The sequence below is a fragment of the Chiloscyllium punctatum genome, chromosome 34 (assembly GCF_047496795.1).
Source record: "Chiloscyllium punctatum isolate Juve2018m chromosome 34, sChiPun1.3, whole genome shotgun sequence".
In the NCBI taxonomy this organism is placed as follows: domain Eukaryota; kingdom Metazoa; phylum Chordata; class Chondrichthyes; order Orectolobiformes; family Hemiscylliidae; genus Chiloscyllium; species Chiloscyllium punctatum.
The window spans coordinates 63,614,442-63,634,546 of NC_092772.1; positions in this window are offsets into that span (position 1 = coordinate 63,614,442).

Consider the following 20,105-nt stretch of genomic DNA (forward strand, 5'->3'; position numbering starts at 1 on the left):
GGGTGATTGGTGTCAGGGACTGTGGACTGGTTTATATCAGAGAGTGGAGATTGGTGTCAGTGACTGTGGGGCGAGTTTATATCAGACTGGGGGTGATTGGTGTCAGTGACTGTGGGGCTGGTTTATATCAGACAGGGGGAGATTGGTGTCAAGGACTGTGGGTACTGTTTATATCAGACAGGGTGAGATTGGTGTCAAGGACTGTGGGTACTGTTTATATCAGACATGGAGAGATTGGTGTCAGGGATTGTGGGTCTGGTTTATATCACACAGGGCAAGATTGGTGTCAGGGACTGTGGGTCTGGTTTATATCAGACAGTGGGAGATTGGTGTCAGTGACTGTGGGGCTGGTTTATATCAGACAGGGGAGATTGGTGTCAGGGACGATGGGTTTGGTTTATATCAGACAGGAGGAGATTGGTGTCAGTGACTGTGGGACTGGTTTAAATCAGACAGGGGGAGATTGGTGTCAGGGACTGTGGGTCTGGTTTATATAAGACAGGGTGAGATTGCTGTCAGGCAACTGTGGGACTGGTTTATATCAGACAGGGGGAGATTGGTGTCATTGACTGTGTGTCTGGTTTATTTCAGACAGGAGGTGATTGGTGTCAGAGACTGCGGGGCTGGTTTGTAACCGACAGGGAGAGATTGGTGTCAGTGACTGTGGGCTGGTTTATATCAGAGAAGGGAGATTGGTGTCAGTGACTCTGGGTCTGGTTTATGTCAGACAGAGCGAGATTGGCATCGATGACTGTCGGTCTTGTGTATATCAGACAGGAGGAGATTGGTGTCATGGACTGTGGGGTTGGTTTATATCAGACAGGGGGAGATTGTTGTCAGTGACTGTGGGGCTGGTTTATATCAGACAGGGGGAGATTGGTGTCAGTGACTGTGGGGCTGGTTTCTATCAGACAGAGGGAGATTGGTGTCTGTGACTATGGGGCTGGTTTATATCAGACAGCGGGGGATTGGTGTCTGTGACTATGGGGCTGGTTTATATCAGACAGTGGGAGATTGGTATCAGGGACGATGGGGCTGGTTTATATCAGACAGGAGGAGATTGGTGGCAGTGACTGTGGGACTGGTTTATATCAGACAAGGGGAGATTGGTGTCAGTGACTGTGGGGCTGGTTTATATCAGAGAGGGTGAGATTGCTGTGAGGCAACTGTGGGACTGGTTTATATCAGACAGGGGGAGATTGGTGTCATTGACTGTGTGTCTGGTTTATTTCAGACAGGAGGTGATTGGTGTCAGAGACTGCGGGGCTGGTTTGTAACCGACAGGGAGAGATTGGTGTCAGTGACTGTGGGCTGGTTTATATCAGAGAAGGGAGATTGGTGTCAGTGACTCTGGGTCTGGTTTATGTCAGACAGAGCGAGATTGGCATCGATGACTGTCGGTCTTGTGTATATCAGACAGGAGGAGATTGGTGTCATGGACTGTGGGGTTGGTTTATATCAGACAGGGGGAGATTGTTGTCAGTGACTGTGGGGCTGGTTTATATCAGACAGGGGGAGAGTGGTGTCAGTGACTGTGGAGCTGGTTTATATGAGACAGGGGTAGATTGGTGTCAGGGACTGTGTGGCTGGTTTATATCAGACAGGGGGAGATTGGCATCAGTGACTGTGGGGCTGGTTTATATCATACAGGTGAAGATTGATGTCAGTGACTGTGGGGCTGGTTTATATCAGACGGGGGAGATTGGTGTCACAGACCATGGGGCTGGTTTATATCAGACAGGGCAGATTGGTGTCAGTGACTGTGGGGTTGGTTTATATCAAGCAAGTGGAGATTGGTGTCAGTGACTGTGGGGTTGGTTTACATCAGACATGGGGAGATTGGTGTCACTGACTGTGGGCCTTGTTTATATCAGACAGGGGAATATTGGCATCAGTGACTGTGGGGCTGGTTTATATCAGACAGGGGGCGATTGATGTCAGGGACTGTGGGACTGGTTTATATCAGACAGGGGGAGATTGGTGTTAGTGACTGTGGGTTTGGTTTGTATCGGACAGGGGGAGATTTGTGTCAGTGACTGTGGTGCTTTTTATATCAGACAGGACAAGATTGGTTTGGTGGTGCTGGAAGAGCACAGACGTTCAGGCAGCGTCCAACGAGCTGACCATGGGGCTGCTTTATATCAGACAGGAGGAGATTGCGGTTAGTGTCTATGGGGCTGGTTTATATCAGACGAGGGAGATTGGTGTCAGTGACTATGGGGGTGATTTGTATCAGAAGGTGGTGATTGGTGTGAGGGACTGTGGGGCTGGTTTATGTCCGACAGTGCGTGATTGGTGTCAGGGACAATGGTGCTGGTTTATATCAGACAGGAGGGGATTAGTTTCAGGGACTGTGGGTCTGGATTATATCAGACAAGGGGAGATTGGCATCAGTGACTGTGGGGCTGGTTTGTATCAGACAGGGGGAGATTGGTGTCAGTGACTGTGGGGCTGTATTATATCAGACAGGGGGAGATTGGTGTCAGGGCCTGAGGGTCTGGTTTGTATCAGACAAGGGGATATTGGTGTCATTGACTGTGGGTCTGGATTATATCAGACAGCGGGAGATTGGTTGCCGGGACTATGGGGCTGGAATATATCAGTCAGGGGGAGATTTGTGTCAGGGCATGTAGGTCGGATTTATATCAGACAGGGGGAGTTTGGTGTCAGTGACTGTAGAGCTGGTTTATATCAGACAGGAGGAGATTGTTGTCAGTGACTGTGGGTACGGTTTATATCAGACAGGGAGAGATTGGTGTCAGGCACTGTGGGACTGGTTTATATTAGACAAGGGGAGATTGGTGTCAGGGATTGTGGGTCTGGTTTATATCAGACAGGAGGAGATTGGTGGCAGTGACTGTGGGACTGGTTTATGTCAGACAAGGGGAGATATGTGTCAGTGACTGTGGAGTTGGTTTGTATCAGAAATGGGCAGATTGGTATCAGTGACTGTGGGGCTGGTTTATATCAGACAGGCAGAGATTGGTGTCAGGGACTGTGGGGCTGGATTATATCAGACATTGGGTGATTTGTGTCAGTGGCTGTGGGTCTGGTTTATATCAGACAGGAGGTGATTGGTGTCAGTGACTGTGGGGCTGGGTTATATCAGACAGGGTGAGATTGATGTTAGTGACTGTGGGTCTGGTTTGTATCAGACAGGGGGAGATTGGTGTCAGTGACTGTGGTGCTGCTTTATATCAGACAGGACGAGATTGGTTTGGTGGTGCTGGAAGAGCACAGAAGTTAAGGCAGCGTCCAACGAGCTGACCGTGGGGCTGCTTTATATCAGACAGGAGGAGATTGCGGTCTGTGTCTATCGGGCTGGTTTATATCAGACGAGGGAGATTGGTGTCAGTGACTATGGGGGTGATTTGTATCAGAAGGTGGTGATTGGTGTGAGGGACTGTGGGGCTGGTTTATGTCCGACAGTGCGTGATTGGTGTCAGGGACAATGGTGCTGGTTTATATCAGACAGGAGGGGATTAGTTTCAGGGACTGTAGGTCTGGATTATATCAGACAGGGGGAGATTGGTGTCAGGGACTGTGGGGCAGGTTTATATCAGACAGGGGGAGATTGGTGTCAGTGACAGTGGGGCTAGTTTACATCAGACAGGGGGAGATTGGTGTCAGTGACTGTGGGTCTGGTTTATATTGGACAGGGGGATATTGGTGTCAGTGATTGAGGCGCTGGTTTACATCAGAAAGGGGAGATTGGTGCCAGTGACTGTGGGTCTGGTTTATATCAGACATTTGGAGATTGGTGTCAGTGATTGATGGTCGGGTTTATGTAAGACAGGGTGAGATTGCTGTCAGGCACTGTGGGACTGGTTTATATCTGACAGGAGGTGATTGGTGTCAGTGTCTTTGGGGCTGGTTTATATCAGACAGGGAGAGATTGGTGTCAGTGAATGTGGGTCTGTTTTATTTCAGACAGGGGTGATTGGTGTCAGAGTCTGTGGGGCTGGTTGATAGCAGACAGGGGGAGATTGCTCTCAGGGACTGTGGGTCTGGTTGATATCAGACAGGGGGAGATTGCTGTGAGGCACTGTGGGACTGGTTTATTTCAGACAGGGGGAGATTGATGTCAGGGACGGTGGGTCTGGTTTATATCAGTCATTGGGAGATTGGTGTCAGTGACTGATAGTCTGTTCTATATAAGATTAGGTGAGATTGCTGTAAGGCACTGTGGGACTGGTTTTTATCAGACATGGGGAGATTGGTGTCAGTGACTGTGGGACTGGTTTTTTTAAGACATGGGGAGATTGGTGTCAGTGACTGTGGGGCTGGTTTATATCAGACATGGGGAGATTGGTATCAGGGACTGTGGGCTGGTTTATATCAGACAGGGGGAGATTGGTATCAGGGACTGTGGGCTGGTTTATATCAGACAGGGGGAGATTGGTGTCAGTGACTGTGGGGCTGGTTTATATCAGACGGGGAGATTGCTGTCAGTGACAGTGGGGCTGGTTTATATCGGACGGTGTAGATCGGTGTCAGTGACTGTGGTGTGGTTTATATCAGACAGGGTGAGATTGGTGTCAGGATCTGAGGGTCTGGTTTGTATCAGACAAGGGGAGATTGGTGTCAGTGACTGTGGGTCTGGATAATATCAGACAAGTGGAGATTGGTGGCAGTGACTGTGGGTCTGGTTCATATCAGACTGGGGGAGATTGGTGTCAGAGACGATGGGGCTGGTTTATATCAGACAGGAGGAGATTGGTGGCAGTGACTGTGGGACTGGTTTATATCAGACAGGGGGAGATTGGTGTCAGTGACTGTGGGGCTGGTTTATATCAGAAAGGGGAGATTGGTGCCAGTGACTGTGGGTCTGGTTTATATCAGAGAGGGTGAGATTGCTGTGAGGCACTGTGGGACTGGTTTATATCAGACAGGGGGAGATTGGTGTCATTGACTGTGTGTCTGGTTTATTTCAGACAGGAGGTGATTGGTGTCAGAGACTGCGGGGCTGGTTTGTAACCGACAGGGAGAGATTGGTGTCAGTGACTGTGGGCTGGTTTATATCAGAGAAGGGAGATTGGTGTCAGTGACTGTGGGCTGGTTTATATCAGACAGGGGGAGATTGGTGTCAGGGACTCTGGGGCTGGTTTATATCAGACCGGGGGAGGTTGGTGTCAGGGACTGTGGGGCTGATTTATATCAGACATGGGGAGATTGTTGTCAGGGACTGTGGGGCTGGTTTATATCAGACCGGGGGAGGTTGGTGTCAGGGACTGTGGGGCTGATTTATATCAGACATGGGGAGATTGGTGTCAGTGACTGTGGGGCTGATTTATCTCAGACATTGGGAGATTGGTGTCAGTGATTGATGGTCTGGTATATATAAGACAGAGTGAGATTGCTGTGAGGCACTGTGGGACTGGTTTATATCAGACATGTGGAGATTGGTGTCACTGACTGTGGGACTGGTTTATATCAGACAGGGGGTGATTGATGTCAGGGACTGTGGGGCTGGTTTGTATTAGACAGGGAGAGGTTGGTGTCAGTGACTCTGGGTCTGGTTTATATCAGACAGGGGGAGATTGGTGTCAGGGACTGTGGACTTATTTATATCAGAGAGTGGAGATTGGTGTCAAGGACTGTGGGGCTGTATTATATCAGACATGGAGAGATTGGTGTAAGTGACTGTGGGTCTGGATTAAATCAGTCAGGGGGAGTTTGGTGTCACTGACTGTGGGTACTGTTTATATCAGACATGGAGAGATTGGTGTCAGGGATTGTGGGTCTGGTTTATATCACACAGGGCAAGATTGGTGTCAGGGACTGTGGGTCTGGTTTATATCAGACAGTGGGAGATTGGTGTCAGTGACTATGGGGCTGGTTTATATCAGACAGGGGAGATTGGTGTCAGGGACGATTGGTCTGGTTTATATCAGACAGTGGGAGATTGGTGTCAGTGACTGTGGGGCTGGTTTATATCAGACAGGGGGAGATTGGTGTCAGTGACTGTGGGGCTAGTTTATATCAGACAGGGGGGGATTGGTGTCTGTGACTATGGGGCTGGTTTATATCAGACAGGGGGAGCTTGGTATCAGGGACTGTGGGCTGGTTTATATCAGACAGGGGGAGATTGGTGTCAGTGACTGTGGGGCTGGTTTATATCAGACGTGGAGATTGCTGTCAGTGACAGTGGGGCTGGATTATATCAGACAGTGGGAGATTGGCGTCAGTGACTGTGCAGCTGGTTCATGTCAGACAGGGAGATTGGTGTCAGTGTCTGTGAGACTGGTTTATATCAGACAGGGGGAGATTGGGGTCAGTGACTGTGGGGCTGGGTCATGTCAGATTGGGTGAGATTGGTGTCAGTGACTGTGGGGTTGGTTTATATCAGAAAGGGGGAGATTGGTGTCAGTGACTGTGGGGCTGGTTTATATCAGACAGGGGGAGATTGGTGTCAGTGACATTGGGGCTGATTTATGTCAGAAAGGGGAGATTGGTGTCAGTGACTGTGGGGCTGGTTTATATCAGACAGGTGGGGGATTGGTGTCAGTGACTATGGGGATGTTTTATATCAGACAGGGGGAGCTTGGTGTCAGTGACTGTGGGTCTGATTTATGTCAGAAAGGGGAGATTGGTGTCAGTGACTGTGCGTCTGGTTTATATCAGACAGTGGGAGATTGGTGTCAGTGACTGTGGGTCTGATTTATGTCAGAAAGGGGAGATTGGTGTCAGTGACTGTGGGGCTACTTTATATCAGACAGTGGGAGATTGCTGTCAGGGACTGTTGGTCTGGTTTATATCAGACAGGGGGAGATTGGTGTCAGTGACTGTGGGGCTGGTTTATATCAGACAGGGGGAGATTGGTGTCAGTGACTGTGGGGCTGGTTTATATCTAACTGGGGGAGTTTGGCGTCAGTGACTGTAGCTGGTTCATGTCAGACAGGGGGGATTGGTGTTTTTGACTGTGGGACTGGTTTATATCTGACAGGGGGAGATTGGTGTCAGTGTCTGTGGGTATGGTTTGTATCAGACAGGGTGATATTGGTGTCAGGGACTGTAGGTCTGGTTTTTATCGGACACGGGGAGATTGGTGTCATTCACTGTTGGACTGGTTTATATCAGACAGGGGGAGATTGGTGTAAGGGACTGTGGAGCTAGTTTATATCAGACAAGGGGGAGATTGGTGTTAGGGACAGTGGGGCTGGTTTATATCAGACAGGGGGAGATTGGTGTCAGGGACTGTGGGGATGGTTTATATCAGACAGAGGGAGATTGGTGTCAGGGACTGTGGGTCCGGTTTATCTCAGACAGAGGGAGATTGGTGTCAGGGACTGTGGTTCCGGTTTATATCAGACAGGGGGAGATTAGTGTCAGTGACTGTGGGTCTGGTTTATATCAGACAGGGGGAGATTGGTTTCAGTGACTGTGCGTCTGGTTTACATCAGACGGGGGGGAGATTGGTATCAGTGACTGTGGGTCTGGCTAACATCAGACAGGGGGAGATTGGTGTCAGTGACTGTGGGTCTGGCTTACATCAGACAGGGGGAGATTGGTGTCAGGGATTGTGGGGTTGGTTTATATCAGGCAGGGGGAGATTGGTGTCCGTGACTGTGGGGTTGGTTTATATCAGACAGGAGGTGATTGGTGTCAGTGACTTTGGATCTGGTTTATATCAGACAGGGGGAGATTGGTGTCAGTGACAGTGTGTCTGGTTTATATCAGACAGGGGGAGATTGGTGTCAGGGACTGTGGGGCTGGTTTGTATCAGACAGGAGGAGCCTGGTGTCTCTGACATGGTTGCTGGTTTATATCCGAAATGGGGAGATTGGTGTCAGTGACTGTGGGTCTGGTTTATTATCAGACCGGGCGAGATTGGATTCAGTGACTGTAGTGCTGGTTTTATCTCAGACAAGGGGAGACTGGTGTCAGTGTCTGTGGGGCTGGTTTATCTCATACAGGGGAAGATTGGTGTCAGTGACTGTGGGTCTGGTTTATATCAGACAGTGGGAGATTGGTGTCAGTGACATTGGGGCTGATTTATGTCAGAAAGGGGAGATTGGTGTCAGGGATTGTGGGGTTGGTTTATATCAGGCTGGGGGAGATTGGTGTCCGTGACTGTGGGGTTGGTTTTTATCAGACAGGAGGAGATTGGTGTCAGTGACTGTGGATCGGGTTTATATCAGACTGGGGGAGGTTGGCGTCAGGGCATATGGGTCGGGTTTATACCAGACAGGTGGAGTTTGGTGTCAGTGACTGTTGGGCTGGTTTATATCAGACTGGGGGAGATTGGTGTCAGTGACTGTGGGTCTGGTTTATATCAGACAGGGGGAGATTGGTGTCAGTGACATTGGGGCTGATTTATGTCAGAAAGGGGAGATTGGTGTCAGTGACTGTGGGGCTGGTTTATATCAGACAGGTGGGGGATTGGTGTCAGTGACTATGGGGATGTTTTATATCAGACAGGGGGAGATTGGTGTCAGTGACATTGGGGCTGATTTATGTCAGAAAGGGGAGATTGGTGTCAGTGACTGTTGGGCTGGTTTATATCAGACAGGGGGAGATTGGTGTCAGTGACTATGGGTCTGGTTTTTATCAGACTGGGGGTGATTGGTGTCAGTGACTGTGGGGCTGGTTTATATCAGACAGGTGGGGGATTGGTGTCAGTGACTATGGGGATGTTTTATATCAGACAGGGGGAGCTTGGTGTCAGTGACTGTGGGTCTGATTAATGTCAGAAAGGGGAGATTGGTGTCAGTGACAGTGGGTCTGGTTTATATCAGACAAGGGGAGATTGGTGTCAGTGACTGTGGGGTTGGTTTTTATCAGACAGGGGGAGATTGCTGTCAGGGACTGTGGGTCTGGTTTATATCAGACAGGGGGAGATTGGTGTCAGTGACTGTGGGGCTGGTTTATATCTGATTGGGGGAGTTTGGCGTCAGTGACTGGAGCTGGTTCATGTCAGACAGGGGGGATTGGTGTTTTTGACTGTGGGACTGGTTTATATCTGACAGGGTGAGATTGGTGTCAGCGACTGTAGATCTGGTTTTTATCGGACACGGGGAGATTGGTATCAGGGACTGTGGATCTGGTTTGTATCAGACAGGGGGAGATTGGTGTCATTCACTGTTGGACTGGTTTATATCAGACAGGGGGAGATTGGTGTCAGGGACTGTGGAGCTAGTTTATATCAGACAAGGGGGAGATTGGTGTTAGGGACAGTGGGGCTGGTTTATATCAGACAGAGGGAGATTGGTGTTAGGGACAGTGGGGCTGGTTTCTATCAGACTGGGGGAGATTAGTGTCAGTGACTGTGGGTCTGGTTTATATCAGACAGGGGGAGATTAGTGTCAGTGACTGTGGGTCTGGTTTATATCAGACAGGGGGAGTTTGGTTTCAGTGACTGTGCGTCTGGTTTACATCAGACGGGGGGAGATTGGTATCAGTGACTGTGGGTCTGGCTAACATCAGACAGGGGGAGATTGGTGTCAGTGACTGTGGGTCTGGCTTACATCAGACAGGGGGAGATTGGTGTCCGTGACTGTGGGGTTGGTTTATATCAGGCAGGGGGAGATTGGTGTCCGTGACTGTGGGGTTGGTTTATATCAGACAGGAGGTGATTGGTGTCAGTGACTGTGGATCTGGTTTATATCAGACAGGGGGAGATTGGTGTCAGTGACAGTGTGTCTGGTTTACATCAGACAGGGGGAGATTGGTGTCAGGGACTGTGGGGCTGGTTTGTATCAGACAGGAGGAGCCTGGTGTCTCTGACATGGTTGCTGGTTTATATCCGAAATGGGGAGATTTGTTTCAGTGACTGTGGGTCTGGTTTATTATCAGACCGGGCGAGATTGGATTCAGTGACTGTAGTTCTGGTTTTATCTCAGACAAGGGGATACTGGTGTCAGTGTCTGTGGGGCTGGTTTATCTCATACAGGGGAAGATTGGTGTCAGTGACTGTGGGGCTGGGTTATGTCAGATTGGGTGAGATTGGTGTCAGTGACTGTGGGTTTGGTTTATATCAGAAAGGGGGAGATTGGTGTCAGTGACTGTGGGGTTGGTTTATATCAGACAAGGGGAGATTGGTGTCAGTGACTGTGGGGCTGGTTTATATCAGACGGGGGGAGATTGGTGTCAGTGACTGTGGGTCTGGATTATATCAGACAAGGGGAGATTGGTGTCAGTGACTGTGCGTCTGGTTTACATCAGACAGGGGGAGATTGGTGTCAGTGACTGTGGGTCTGGTTTACATCACAAAGGGGGAGATTGGTGTCAGTGACTGTGGGGCTGGTTTATATCAGGCTGGGGGAGATTGGTGTCAGTGACTGTAGGGCTGGTTTATATCAGACAGGGGGAGATTGGTGTCAGTGACTGTGGGTCTGGTTTATATCAGACAAGGGGAGATTGGTGTCAGTGACTGTGGGTCTGGTTTATATCAGACAAGGGGAGATTGGTGTCAGTGACTGTGGGGCTGGTTTATATCAGACGGGGGGAGACTGGTGTCAGTGACTGTGGGTCTGGTTTATATCAGACAAGGGGAGATTGGTGTCAGTGTCTGTGAGACTGGTTTATATCAGACAGGGGGAGATTGGGTTCAGTGACTGTGGGGCTGGGTTATGTCAGATTGGGTGAGATTGGTGTCAGTGACTGTGGGGTTGGTTTATATCAGACAGGAGGAGATTGGTGTCAGGGATTGTGGGGTTGGTTTATATCAGGCTGGGGGAGATTTGTGTCAGTCACTGTGGGGTTGGTTTTTATCAGACAGGAGGAGGTTGGTGTCAGTGACTGTGGATCGGGTTTATATCAGACTGGGGGAGATTGGCGTCATTGACTGTGGGGCTGGTTTATATCAGACTGGGGGAGATTGGTGTCAGTGACATTGGGGCTGATTAATGTCAGAAAGGGGAGATTGGTGTCAGTGACTGTGGGTCTGGTTTATATCAGGCTGGCGGAGATTGGTGTCAGTGATTGTGGGGCTACTTTATATCAGACAGGGGGAGATTGCTGTCAGGGACTGTGGGTCTGGTTTATATCAGACAGGGGGAGATTGGTGTCAGTGACTGTGGGGCTGGTTTATATCTGAATTGGGGAGTTTGGCGTCAGTGACTGGAGCTGGTTCATGTCAGACAGGGGGGATTGGTGTTTTTGACTGTGGGACTGGTTTATATCTGACAGGGGAGATTGGTGTCAGTGACTGTGGGTATGGTTTGTATCAGACATGGGGAGATTGGTGCCAGGGATTGTAAGTCTGGTTTATATCAGACAGGGTGAGATTGGTGTCAGGGACTGTGGATCTGGTTTGTATCAGACAGGGGGAGATTGGTGTCATTCACTGTTGGACTGGTTTATATCAGACAGGGGGAGATTGGTGTCAGTGACTGTGGAGCTAGTTTATATCAGACAAGGGGGAGATTGGTGTTAGGGACAGTGGGGCTGGTTTATATCAGACAGGGGGAGATTGGTGTCAGGGACTGTGGGTCCGGTTTATATCAGACAGGGGGAGATTGGTGTCAGGGACTGTGGGTCCGGTTTATATCAGACAGAGGGAGATTGCTGTCAGTGACTGTGGGTCTGGTTTATATCAGACAAGGGGAGATTGGTTTCAGTGACTGTGCGTCTGGTTTACATCAGACGGGGGGAGATTGGTATCAGTGACTGTGGAGCTAGTTTATATCAGACAAGGGGGAGATTGGTGTTAGGGACAGTGGGGCTGGTTTATATCAGACAGGGGGAGATTGGTGTCAGGGACTGTGGGTCCGGTTTATATCAGACAGGGGGAGATTGGTATCAGTGACTGTGGGTCTGGCTAACATCAGACAGGGGGAGATTCGTGTCAGGGATTGTGGGGTTGGTTTATATCAGGCAGGGGGAGATTGGTGTCCGTGACTGTGGGGTTGGTTTATATCAGACAGGAGGTGATTGGTGTCAGTGACTGTGGATCTGGTTTATATCAGACAGGAGGAGATTGGTGTCAGTGACTGTGGGTCTGGTTTATATCAGTCACAGGGAGATTGGTGTCAGTGACTGTGGGTCTGGTTTATATCAGACATGGGGAGATTGGTGTCAGTGACTGTGGGGCTGGTTTATATCAGACATGGGGGAGATTGGTGTCACGGACTGTGGGGTTGGTTTATATCAGACTGGAGGAAAATGTTGTCACTGTCTGTGGGTCGGGGTGAAATCAGTCATGGGGAGATTTGTGCCTGTGTGGTGGTTTATATTTCACCGGGGGTGATTGGTGTCAGTGAGTTAAGGGCTGGTGTATCTTTGACAGATGGAGTTTGCTGACACTGACTCTGGTGAGGACGTTATAAAGCCAGAAAGGGACCAGTTCCAAGTTTTAATTCTCCTTCAAGACATACTGGGCACTGAAGAGTTAAACATTCCACTGTGAAACAGACTCACTCCAGTATCAATTCCAGAATAGACCGAACATCTCATTCGGATAACTGAATCTTCGAGAAGGAATCCATTGCAGCCACACATGTGGATTCCTCTACAGCCTCAGGTCAAAGGATTTGTCCTCCCCAGCCAAGATTGGTAGCCTTGGCCCCAAACCTGTCAAACTGTCTCCTTCTCCCATTATCTTGCTTCCTCTCCGTATTAGCATAGGGATGTGAATTCCCGGTTGAAAACAGGCAAAATCCTTCAGTTTTAATCTCTTCCCATTGACACATGATCATGAAGAATACGATAATCAGTCGCTGTAATCCATTCACTCATTATCGCAGGACATCGACATTCACCGGGCCTTAAGCAATGTAACGACAATCAACCATGTGGCTGAGAGCCCTTTTGTATTATTCCCATAAAAAGTACGGCCTTTGTGTGTCGAGCAGAGATTCGTGGAGAAGTGTCACCACAAGTAGACACCCGACTCCATTCAGTGACATTGAGAATCTCACGCTGCACTCCGATAATAAAGTATCTGCTGTTGTACTGAAACTTGTGTCGTCTGGATTTGTGGAACAAAATATACATTTAACAGCCTCACAATTCTATATTTGAGTTTTAATTTTCAATCAGGAAGTGTCTGCTTTGCCTCCCCATGTCTACCAACCCATCAGATTTCACCTCGACAGCCTCAGATCCTCTCTGTAACCACAAATAAACACTGAGTGCTGAAGAAATGTAGCCGGTCCAGAAGCATCTGCAGAGAGTGAGAACAGAGTTCAAATCCAGGTCTGACGTGTCAGAATAAAGCTCAATCTTGTGGCCCTTCCACATTGACAATTGTTAGTGCCAACACCTCAATGAAAGTCTCTTCATTGTCCTTTTTTTTCGAATTGCAGCGGTCTACAGTGCAGAACAAGTCCCTTCAACCCATTGATTCTGGGCCAGTCAAAAACCACCTTCAAACTATGGTAACTTCATTTCTCAGCCCTCAGCCCATCACCTGGTATAACGTAAAAACAAGGACTGCAGATGCTGGAAAGCAGAGTTCAGATTAGTGTGGTGCTGGAAAAGCCCAGCAACTCAGACAGCATTCGAGGAGCAGGAAAATTGACATTTCGGGCAAGCAGTACAGACTACAGATTCAAAAACACCAGCAACGGTTCTCCTTCAAGACCCATCACCTTGTATGTCTTGGCATTGCAAGTGCACTTCTGAATACTTCTTCAATGATTTGAGAGCTTCTGTCTGCATTATCCTTCCGGCATTGAATCCAGTTTCTCACCACCCTCTGGGTGAAGGCCTTTTTCCTTCATTACACAGACCATGAGTATAGGAGTTAGGACATTGAGGTTGTACAGGCCTCTTCTAGAATACTGTGTCCAATTCTGGTCTCCCTGTGAAAGGAGGGGTATTGTTAAACTGTACAGAAAATATTTACAAGATGTTGCCAGGACTGGAGGGTTTGAGTTATATGGAAAGGAGCTTGAAGGTTGAGGGGCGACATTACAGATGTCTACAATATAATAAGGGGCATATATAAGGTGAATGTCAGATGTCTTTTCCCTCAGGTGATAGACTTCAGGGCTTGTATATGAAGAGGAAGGGATTAGAGGGATATGGACCAAGTACTGGTAAAAGGGACTAGGGTAAGTTCGGATATCCGGTCAGCATGGACGAGTTGGTTCGAAGGATCTGTTTCTGTGCTGTACGTCTCTATTACTCGATGACATGGTTGAGATGTATAAAATAATGAGAGGTGTTCATAAAGTAGATAGTGAGGAAATTTCCCCCTTGGACTAGAGAGCTTATCCCCCCCTAGACTTCAGGACTAGGGGACATATTTTTAAAGTGAGAGGAGAAAGATTTAAAAGGGAAATGAGGGTCAACTTTTTCTACACAGAGAGTGGTTCGTGTGTGAATGAACTTCCAGAGGAGTTAATGGATGCAGGTACAGTTCCAATGTTTAAAAGATATTTGGACAAACAGGAAAGAATTGGATGGATATGGGCCAGGAGCAGGTGGTGGGATTATGATTAGCATTGATTTGGGGGGAACCAAAAGGTCTGTTTCCGTTCTGTATGACTTTATCACTGACATTCCCCTTAAGTCTCCTGCCCCTTACCTTAAATATCTGCACTGCCTTCCAGTCTTTACAGCATTTGTCTTAACTGGTTCCTCCATCAAGGGGAATATTTCCTTACCGTCTACCCAATCAACACCTCTAATTATTTGATACATCTCAATGATGTCATGGAGTCAGACAGATGTTCAACACAGAAACAGATCCTTCAGCCCAACTCGTCCATGCCGACCAGATATCCGAAATTAACCTAGTCCCATTTACCAACACTTGGCCCTCTAATCCCTTCCAATTCAAGTTAAAAATCTCACAACATCAGGTTATAGTCCAACTGGTTTATTTGGAACCACTTACTTTTGGAACGCTGCTCCTTCATCAGGTGGTGGTGGAGTTTTCTAATACCCTCCCGATGCCTTTTATATGTTACGAGCCGCATACGGGCCTGCACTTCCTCTTGCATACACGCACTGCCTGTTGCATGAAAAAGTTGGCCCTTAGGACCTTGTAAATCTTTCCCCTCTCACCCTTAACCTATGCCCTCTAGTTCTGGACTACCACACCCCAGGGAAAAGACCTTGTCTATTTACCCTATCCATGCCTCCATGATTTGATAAACGTCTGGAAGGTCACTCCTCAGCCTCCAACACTCCAGGGAAAACAGCTCCAGCCTATCCAGCCTTCCCTGTAGTTCAAACCCTCCAACCCTGGCAACATGCTTGTTAATTTTTTTTGAACCCTTTCAAATTTCACAACATCCTTTCTACAGGAATCAGAGCAGAATTGCACACAATACTCCAAAGGTGGCCTAACCTTTGGAGTACAGACACAGCATGACTTCCAAACACCTTTACTCAATACTCTGACCAATAAAGGAAAGCATCCAAAAAGCCTTCTCCACTATCCTATCTACCTGCAACTCCCCTCTCAATCTCTCTGGTCTCAGGAAAATGACCCAATCTTTCCAGTCTCTCTTCATAACTGAAACTCTCCAGCTCAGACAACATCCTTCCAAGTCTCGACTGCTCGCATATCGCTCCTTAAATGTGGATTCTAGAAATGCAGACAACAAGCTAGCTGTCCCCTAGCCAATGTTTTCGACAGTTCTGACAGAACTTCCGAGCTCAAACTCTGTGCTTAACAAGGAAAGGCAAGCTTATCACCTGTCCCGGTGTTTAAGTGACTGGTGGACAGGCACAACAAGGTCCCTCTGATCTTCAGTGCTTTCCAGGGCCCTACAGTTCATCATGTATTCCCTTACCATGTTTGTCCCCCTATGGTCTAATTCTATCTTCCTCACTCTTTGCCAGCACATTAGTTTTCATATCATCCGTGAACTCACTGATCAATCCTCTAACTTTCAAGTGAAAGTTATTTCTATAAACCTAGAAACTGTGAGGACCCAATACTGGCCTCTGCAAGATCCCACTGGGCACAAGCTTCCAGTTACAGAAGCAATCTCAACCATCACCCTCTGCTTCCTGCCACTCAGCCCATTGTGGATCCAATTTGCCAAATTTCCTTGGGTGCCATAGGCTCTTGTCTTTGCCATCAGTGTCCCATGCAGGACCTTATCAAAAGCCCCACTGAATTCAAAGCAGCCTACACCAAATGCATTGCTGTCACCTACACATCTGGCCACCACTTTGTTAATTCAATCAGGTTGGTCAGATATGACCTTCCTTTAATAAAACCACACCTACTGTTCTTGATTAACCTTTGCCTGCTCCAAGTGCAGATTCATTCTGTCCCTAAGTATTCATTCCAACAGTTTCCCCACCGTCAGACTGATTGGCTTGTGTATTTCTGGTTTCTCCCTCCTTCCTTCTTGAAGACCTTGTCACATTGGCTGTTTTATATTGATGTCTGCAGCCAAGTGTTAGGTCTCTTGTACAGTTTGGGTGAGGTAGAAAGGGATAGTGGTAGCGTCTTTACCTCTGAGCTAGGAGATCCAGGTTCAAGTCCCACCTGGTCCAGAGGAATATCATACCATCACTGAGCAGGTCAGTTGAGAAACTATCTCCAAGGTGTTTTTGATCTACCTGGAATTGTTTCCTCCTCTCCTGAAATGACTTGTTAATCCTGAATAGACATTCCAACAATACCTCTGCACCTGAATGGCACTATCTCTTCTCAATCTAATGTTGCTTGTTCCTTCCATCCCAACCTCTTTTGGGAGCTTTCCAGCATTCACTCTATCCCAGTTAAGTGAGTTTTTCAGCTTTTAAAAACTTTCACATTTGTGTCTTTGCCAGTTTTTTGAAAATCAAGGACCAATCAACCTGAAACAGGAGAAGTTTATTTTCTTGGATACACAATATAACCTTACACACACACACACACACACACACACACACACACACACACACACACACACACACACACACAAACACAGGCATGGTTGAGGTTTTGATGGAGAGATGATATCTCCGAGGGGTTGAAGTGTTCCGAGGTGGAAGATGAGACGTTCTTCTTCCAGGCGTCTGGTGGTGAGGGAGCAGCGGTGAAGGAGGCCCAGGACCTCCATGTCCTCGGCAGAGTGGGAGGGGGAGTTGAAATGTTGGGCCACGGGGCAGCTTGGTTGATTGGTGCAGGTGTCCAGGAGATGTTCCCTAAAGCGCTCTGCTAGGAGGCGCCCAGTCTCCACAATGTAGAGGAGACCGCATCGGGAGCAACGGATACAATAAATGATATTAGTGGATGTGCAAGTAAAACTTTGATGGATGTGGAAGGCTCCTTTAGGGCCTTGGATAGAGGTGAGGGAGGAGGTGTGGGCGCAGGTTTTACAGTTCCTGTGGTGGCAGGGGAAAGTGCCAGGATTGGAGGGTGGGTTGTTTGGGGGCGTGGACCTGACCAGGTAGTCACGGAGGGAACGGTCTTTGCGGAAGGCGGAAAGGGGTGGGGAGGGAAATATATCCCTGGTAGTGGGGTCTGTTTGGACGTGGCGGAAATGTTGGCGAATGCTTTGGTTTATGCGAAGGTTTGTCGGGTGGAAGGTGAGCACCAGGGGAGTTCTGTCCTTGTTACGTTTGGAGGGGTGGGGTCTGAGGGCGGAGGTGCGGGATGTCGACGAGATGCGTTGGAGAGCATCTTTAACCACGTGGGAAGGGAAATTGTGGTCTCTAAAGAAGGAGGCCATCTGGTGTGTTCTGTGGTGGAACTGGTCCTCCTGGGAGCAGATCCAGCGGAGGTGGAGGAATTGGGAATACGGGATGGCATTTTTGCAAGAGGTAGGGTGGGAAGAGGTGTAATCCAGGTTGCTGTGGGAGTCGGTGGGTTTGTAAAAAATGTCAGTGTCAAGTCGGTCGTCATTAATGGAGATGGAGAGGTCCAGGAAGGGGAGGGAGGTGTCAGAGATGGTCCAGGTAAATTTAAGGTCAGGGTGGAATGTGTTGGTGAAGTTGATGAATTGCTCAACCTCCTCGCGGGAGCACGAGGTGGCGCCAATGTAGACCCTTGGCTGATTAACTGAAATGTTAGGTCTGAGCTGTTCCTTCTGAATTAACATCACAAAGTTAAATTGAGAAGGATATTTGTGAAGTGCCTCTGTTCTGTATCTATTCCCCCATGTACCCGGCCCTCCGAATACAATACCTTCCAAAGCCTTAAACCTGTTTGTCAACTTTCAGCAGAAGCAGCCTCAGGGCATTGAACACAAACTGAATTACTCAGTGACACTTGGATCAGGTCAGAGCAAATTCTCAAGCAAACAGATGGCTGGGGAAATTCAGTAGCAATGGTGAAGGGAGAGAGGAACAATTCACATTTCAAGTGACCCTTCCTCAAAACGGTCTGTTCTGAAGGAACTTTCCCGCAGAAATCACTGGATTGAAAGGTGAACTCTCTCTCTGTCTCTTTCTCCCTCTCCCCTCAGTGACGCTGCTGGACATGCTGAGCTCCTTCAGCAATCTCTGTATTGATGTTTCAGGTCTCTAGTGCGTCCGTACAGATTGATTTTAGTGTTGAAATCTCAAGCTTGCTCTATTAAAGGGATTGAATTCCTCCCCCATAAAGGGGGAGGGCGGGGGGCAGTTACCTCAGCTAACAGGTTCGTGATGCCAACATTGTTGGCTCAATCACTATCATGGAGGAGAAAGTGAGGACTGCAGATGCTGGAGAGCAGAGCTGAAAAATGTGTTGCTGGAAAAGCGCAGCAGGTCAGGCAGCATCCACGGAGCAGGAGGGTCGACGTTTCGGGCATGAGCCCTTCTTCAAGAATGAGGAAAGTGTGCCAAGCAGGCTAAGATAAAAAGGAGGGAGGGGGGACTTGGGGGAGGGGTGTTGGGAATGCGAAAGGTGGAAGGAGGTTAAAGTGAGGGTGATAGGCTGGAGTGGGGGTGGGGCGGAGAGGTCAGGAAGAAGATTGCAGGTCAAGAAGGTGGTGCTGAGTCCGAGGGTTGGGACTGAGATAAGATGGGGTGAGGGGAAATGAGGAAGCTGGAGATATCTGCATTCATCCCTTCTGGTTGAAGGGTTCCTAGGCGGAAGATGAGGCGCTCTTCCTCCAGCCTTCGTGTTGCTATGGTCTGGCGATGGAAGAGGCCAAGGCCCTACATATCCTTGGTGGAGTGGGAGGGGGAGTTAAAGTGTTCAGCCACAGGGTGGTTGGGTTGGTTGGTCCGGGTGTCCCAGAGGTGTTCTCTGAAACGTTCCGCAAGTAGGCAGCCTGTCTCCCCAATATAGAGGAGGCCACATCGGGTGCAGTGGAGGCAGTAAATGATGTGTGTGGAGGTGCAGGTGAGTTTGTGGTGTATATGGAAGGATCCCTTGGGGCCTTGGAGGGAAGTGATGGGGGAAGTGTGGGCACAAGTTTTGCATGTCTTGCGGTTGCAGGGGAAGGTGCTGGGATTGGAGGTTGGGTTGGTGGGGTTTGGGAACCTAACGAGGGAGTCGCGGAGGTAGTGGTCTTTCCAGAACGCTGATAGGGGTGTGGAGGGAAATATATCCTTGGTGGTGGGGTCTGTTTTGAGGTGGCGGAAATGATGACGGATGCTGCGATATATATAGAGTTGGTGGGGTGGTAGGTGAGGACCTTACCTGGTGGCAATTGGAGCACCACACTGTCAGACACTGAGGGAGTGCGCACTCAGAGGGTTCGTGCTGAGGGATCACTGCGCTGTCAGAGGGTCAGTACTGAGGGGCTGCTGCATTGCCAGAGGGTCAGTACTGAGGGATCACCGCACTGTCGGACAGTCAGTAGTGAGGGCCTGCTGCATTACCAGAGGGCCATTTCTGAGGAGTACTACACTGTCAAAGGGTCAGTACTGAGGGAGCACCACACTGTCAGAGGTTCAGTACTGAGGGAGTGCCGCACTGTCAGAGGTTCAGTACTGAGGGAGTGCCGCACTGTCAGAGGGTCAGTACTGAGGGAGCACCACACTGTCAGACGTTCAGTCCAGAGGGAATGCCGTACTGTCTGAGGCTCTGTACTCTGAGTGCACTGCCCCATCAGAGGGTCAGTACTGAACGAGCATTACACTGTCAGAGGGTCAGAACTGAGGGAGCGTGCATTATCAAAAGGTCAGTCCTGAGGGAGCGCTACACAGTGAGAGTGTCAGTTCTGAGTGAGCGCTATTTCAGAGGGTCAGTACTGAGGGAGTGCTGCACTGTCAGACGGTCAGTACTGAGGGAGTGCTGCACTGTCAGAGGGTCAGTACTGAGGGAGTGCTGCACTGTC